This window comes from Phyllostomus discolor, chromosome 3 (assembly GCF_004126475.2).
Source record: "Phyllostomus discolor isolate MPI-MPIP mPhyDis1 chromosome 3, mPhyDis1.pri.v3, whole genome shotgun sequence".
NCBI lineage: Eukaryota > Metazoa > Chordata > Mammalia > Chiroptera > Phyllostomidae > Phyllostomus > Phyllostomus discolor.
Genome location: NC_040905.2, coordinates 479,846 through 485,916, shown reverse-complemented (window position 1 = coordinate 485,916; position 6,071 = coordinate 479,846).

Here is a 6,071-nt window from a genome sequence, read left to right as displayed (position 1 = left end):
CTCCTGTGTGCTCCATTGGCGTTTGTCACGACAGGCGGCCTGGCCCCTGCCAGGTGGGTCAGGGCCACGTGGGCCGTCCGTGTGGGCTGGCGGTGGCTCCGGGGAGGCAGACAGAGATGGGGGTGGGGGGTCAGGTCACCTGGGGCCTCAGTGGCTGTCGGGGGTCCGGACGTCAGCTCAGTGGGGGTCAGGCCCAGGAAGGGCTCTGCACAGCTCAGGCACAGAGTCAGGGCCGAGCCCAAAAGATGGACGACAACCCGGTGGAGGTTAGACTGGAGTGGGGAGAAGCGGGGTGGGGGAAGGTGGGGTGGCCTCGGATGTGGCGAAGGCAGCGGGGCTGGCTGGGGGAGGCCCGTAGGTGGGCACCTCTCTCTCCTGGGGCTGGACACGGGGGAGGGGTCTGGTTCATCTGGTTGGAGAGCAGGGCCGAGGGAAGCGTCCCTCGGCCCTGTCAGAAGTGTCCGAACGTGTCTCGGGGGGTCTGGGAGTGGCGGCCGGGTCGGAGGCCGTGGGGGGCCGTCAACTCAGGGACCGAGGAGGATGGGCGGGGGGGGGGGTGACTGCAGCTTTGAAGGGAGCCGAGGGGCCGGCTAACGTCCTCGGGTCGGCGTCCTGGAATGCGGCGGCCGGGTCACAGCACGCTGGGCGGCTCCACAGTCCAGCGGGCCTTCCTGCGGAACGGACAGACGCCGGCCGACCCGTCCAAAGTAACCAAGATCTCCAGAAACACCCGTTCTTCCTGCCGCGATAGCACGTTGTTTGTGTTCTGCAGGAGAGCAGACAAAACCAGTCTGTGTTGTGCCGCATTTTTACCTTATTTTCCTTGGAGCCCGAGCCGGGCGCCGTGGACCGAGGCGGGGGACCCGCATCCCTGGTCGAAGTCAACAAGACTCCCAGTGAGCGAGCGCTGGGGTCTCCGGGGCAGCCCAGCGCCGCCCCCCACCCCCAACTCGTGGCGCGAGTTCCGGGGTCGCCTCCTGACGAGCCGGGCACACTTTTCGCTGTGGTTTCCGAGGAGGGCAGCATCCACACAGCCGAGACCCGTTTTCAGAGCCGGGAGACCCCTCTGTTTCCTGGCCCCACTGGTCCTGCCCCGGGGGAACCAGCAGCACCAGGTGGGGGCTGGGGACACAGGGCTTGGAAGCACCCGACCGGGGGGCTCAGGGGCTTGTCCCGAGGGGTCACGCTCCTGACACCCCCTCGTCTTTTGTTCCGGGTGCCCGCTGGAGGAACGCCGGAGATGGTCCGCTTCTGTGGAAGCAGCCAGGGCGCCGCCGGCTCCGGGTGTCCGGCGAGGGCCAGCCACGCAGCGTCGCACCGGGCCGCGTGCAGAGCCCCGGGATGTGCCCGCCCTCGTGACCCGTGCGCTGCGCTTTGGGGCGTCCACCCTCCGGGGGCCACGTTCCTGGTCGCGAGTGTCCCTCACGCAGAGACGAACCGTTGGTTGTCAGGCCGAGGGGCAGGAGCTGATCGCAGAAGCCCCCCGTGGAGCTGGTTGCAGAAGCCCCCGTGGGTCTCCCTGAGCAAAGGTCACAGGGGCGGCTGCTGGGAGGGGGCACCCTTGGAGGGGGGCCAGGCTTGCGCAGCTTTCTCCTGTCTGGGCAGCACAGCTCCTGCCGTGTGCTGCTGGGGCTGGCTGCCTGTCTGCCCACGGCTGCCGCCGGCCCAGGGTCTAGACAAGAGGGAGGAACGGGCTCTGGGGAGCCCGCGGGGGGTGGCCACAGCCCGAACCAGGAGCAGCGGTTCTGGGCCAGCGGCCGGCTCCAGGGTCCTCCCGTCATAGCCCCCACGTGGCCACGGGCGCCAGGGGGCCGTCCCCCAGCTTGGAGGTCCTTTCTCCCGAGCAGCGTGGCTTTGGCCTCTACAGTTTCTCCCGAGGTCGAGAAGGAAGGGCAGGTGAGAACTCCTGTTTGCCGACAGCCTGCCACTTGGCGGGAATCTTCTAGATGCTTCTGTCGCCCCGTTCAGCCGTAGCACACCCCTCCCAAGGGTAGGTGCCGTTATGTAGTTTCAGAGACGGTGACCCCGGGGCTCCGAGCGGGGGGCACACTGGCCTGCACTCACGCAGGGTGTGAGGAGCCCGGCCCCAGGCGCAGTCCGGCCTGGTCTTCTCCTGCGTCGCTGCGCCCCCCCCCCCCCCCGACCCCTGGCTCTCTGGGCACACAGGCGGACCCTCCAGCTGCCAGGACAGGTCGCCCACCTCAGTGCCTGGCTTCCCGGTGCAGATACAGGGGGATACGCGCGACACCCCCCTCGTGGAGACCTGCCGGGGAGTCTGCTGTGAAGGAGGGGGCCTTGGGAAGTATTGAAGTAACGCCTCCTTGGAGTCCACCCCTTTCGACCGTCTCTTCTCCTCGCGGCCCTGCCCCAGGCGCTGAGCCGACCGAGCGAACCAGGTCGGTGCCCGCCCCCTGGGCCCGAGGGACGGCCGCTCCAGCCGGACGCGTTTCCGAGAACAAACAGCCAGGAGAGAGCAGCGGCGCGGCTGCACCAGCACGGACGGATGCGGAGCATAAACAGGCCGGTCGGAACAAAGTGTCCTCGCAGCGAGAGGGGGAAGGCCCAGCCACCACGCCGCGCGGGCGGGGAGCTGTGGGTGCAGCGTGCACCCCCGGGGAAGCCGCCCAGGCTCCCTGCTGGGGGGTGCGCGTCTGTGGGGGTCCCGGGCGTGGCGGGGTAAGGGTGCTGGTGGGCGAGGAGCAGGTGTGAGGAGGGAAAGATCTGGAAGGACGCCGTCCCCATGGGTCAGGCGCACTCCAGGCACTGACGCATCAGCCCGTGGAGCAGTGTCATGAGACCCACCGCGAGGGAGGGGAGGGAGGTGGCGGCGGCTCCCAGAGGTCCCCGCAGTGTGTGCAGTGCCACCCACCTGGCGGGGGGGGCACCCCCGGGTTCCTGGCTCTCACGCGGCACCATCGCGCACCGGGACCTGCGGCAGGAGGGAGAGGAGGGGAGACGTCGCCGGAGGTGAAGGGCGCGGGCTGGCTCCCGAGCTGGGGGCAGCTGTGGGTGGGGGGGCGGTGACAGGGAGGAGGCGACGCTGAGGGGCAGGAGTGTCTGACCAGAGCACAGGGTGGACAGAAGGGGCCGTCCACCGGGGTCGCAGCAGGGAAAGGCAGGCCGCGGCCAGCTGGTTGCAAGACTCGAAGTGGTCCAGAGTCGATGGACTAAACAAAACTGTGCTCAGGGGGCAGATTTTGCAGCCACTGTCGTCAAGTGGCGCTGGGGGGTGGGGGCTGCGGGGAGGGGCCGCGGGCGCCCTGCTGGTGGGCGATTCCCCTGTGCTGCCTGCCACGCCCGGAAGCACGTGAGGACAGGGGCGCGGCTGCTTCACTCGTTTTGGCCTTGACTTCGAACCGACCAGCAGCTGAGGGCCCCTCCAGCTCCATGGGAATCCCCTCGGGTGAGCGTGGGGGCAGGCCTGCCCCGGCTCCCCCTCAGTCAGCGGCCGGAGGTCAGGGAGTTGGCCCCGGGAACCTGGGAGAGTGGCCCCGACGGGCGAGAGCCGTGCAGAGATTCGTAGGAGCCTCAGTGACGCGGGAGGGCCGTCGACACCTGTGACGTGGTCCCTGGCAGGACATCAGCTAAGGTCTTTAGACTCTTAGTTTCTGTCCGTGTTCCAAGAACGGAATCTGTGAGCCCCTCATCATCCTCCCCCGAATTCCCTCTCTGGCTTTGGCTCTCCGCCGCCGTGTCTGCTGCCCATGGTCAAGCTCGCTGACGGAGGTAGTGCGACACCAGCACGTGGGACGACCGGCGAGAGGCCCTCAGGGAACGGGCGACCTGGGAATGGACGTCCGGCCCCTGCAGGCCGAAGGCAGGGACAACCCCAAGCGTGTCCAGTGCAAATTGGGGGGAAGCAGCTCCTCAAACAGCTCCTGGGGTCACTTCCAGGGAAGAGCGTTTTGGGGGTCGAGGCTAGGGGAGCCGAGCCCTCACGGTGCTGGACTAGCAGAAGGGATGGCTCCCCCCATCGGCGCTGGCCGGTTTGAAAGAGCGAGGGGCGGACACAGGTCCCTGGACGGGGCTCCGGGCACAGGCTGAGCCAGAGAGTCTCTCATCTGTTGGAGACGTGAGGCTGAGGCACCTGGAACACAAGCCCCCGGGACAAGCTGCCTTCACAGACCCCCAGGGCGCTCCCGTCGGATTCACAGCAGCGACGGGAGAGAGCGAGGCCCCAGGAACTGCGGAGTGGAGCTGGTCAGAGGGGTCCGAGAACTGGGAGACCCCGCACGCCCACCCCCACTCCCGGTGGCCGACGCAACCTCTTTCCCTTGTGGGACGCGGCCTGTACCATCTGGTGGTCCAGGTGAGCATGAGGCGGCCTTACCTGGTGGGAGGCGCCTGGAAAGGAAGAGCTCACTCTATTAGGTGGTGTCCCGGCCGGTAGCACAGGGAGGGCCCGGAGGGTGTCCACGGAGGAGGAGTCCCACTGGAAGCATCCGTGGAGGTCTGGCAGGAGTGGAGACCGGGTGCCAGCAACAGCAGGAGGCCACTGTTGCCCTCAGGGTCCACAGAGCAAGGGAAGGCCGCGGAGCCCGGAGCCCAGGGAGAGCTGCCAGGAAGCGGGCTGCCCGACGCGGCCACAGAGCACAGATCCAGGCCCAGCCAGGCCCCTGGCCGGAGAAGGAGGCAGGGAAACGTGGACTTGGGGCTCTGAGTCCCCGTACCCCCCCGCCCAAGGCCCTGCCCCCCACCGGCCTCAGCCTGTAAGAAGCCAGGGGTCCAGGGGGGCCGGGTCCTGGGGTCCTTGGGGCCCAGCTGGCCACGGCACAAGCAGGACAGAGCAGACCCAAAGACCAGCACACCTGTTCTCCTCACGGCCACACCGCGGTCCCCTCGGCCACTTCCAGACCCAGAGTCAGGCCCTGGCGTGACCGGGGCTCACGTCCGAGGTCGGAACCTGGAGGAAAGGGCTCACGTGCAGAAAAGGAGCTACAGCACCCCGCTCCGCTCTTCCGGCAAAGGCCCTGGACACCTGGGTACAAGGGGCGCTCGCTCGGCCCTTCTCTCGGAGAGAGCTGGTGCCGCAAGAGCCCCAGCGAAGGGGGAGCGGCGTCACTGCCCATGGGGCCGCTGCCGGACGTGGGGGCTTCCTTCCGGGGCGGGGACTGAACTCGAGAGCGCTCTGCCCACCGCACGCCGGGTCGGTGTCTGGCTGCGTCTGCGACCGTGGCCGGCGCCGGGACGAGGGGCGGCCCCATTCAACAAAGCCAAGGTTCTGGAAGTTCCCCGCCGTCCTACGGAGAGAGGAATCCAAAGGTTCTGCGGGAGCAGAATGGCAGAGCGGACTGGCCCCAGCCCCTTCCCCACACCGGCTCTGTCTGTGCCTCCAGGACGCCTGGAGCCCGGGGCCTTGGCCTTGGGAAGCGCACCCGGCGGCCGGAGCCCAGGCATCACTGCAGGACCCCCGTAGGGGGGTGACCCAGAGGGGCGCTCTCCCGGGTCTTCAGAGGAGGGCCGGCCGTGGGGGGGGGGGCACGGCGGCAGGAGGCCCGTGGGCTTCTGGCTTCTCGGGGGGGGGGGGGGCCCGGGCAGAAGGAACGGAACCCCCGTGGGAACGAACATTTGCTCGGAGCTCGAACGCACCAACCACTCACGTCGGTGACGTCTGTTCTCTCTGAAAACACGGGAGGAATGTTGGATACTTGAAACGTTTGTTTCCGGCCCCAGCAACAGGAGGGTTTAGGGCGCTGGGGAGGGAACACGTGGTTTCGAACTCGGCGAGGAGGCAGGGGGTCGGGGCCGGGACGTGAGTGGGGGAGGGACTCTGACGAGACCTGCGGGCTCGGCGGGCGCCCGGCGATGCCCTGGCCCCGGGGAGAAGGCGCAGCCTCCCAGCAACTCCCGTCTAGGCCTCCCCGCAGTCACCCGTCACACGGGTCCCAGCGAAGACGGTGAAATGCAGCGTTCAGCCTTGTTTATCTCAGACACGAAGAAAAGTGACACGAAGAGGCATTCTTAGGTGGAATCTTTCTACAGAGCCTGACAGGCTACCCGTTTTTAAAAACCCAAACCTAATAAAACGAAGACATGATCCGACTCGTCCTTGGGCTTGAATTTAGATGACA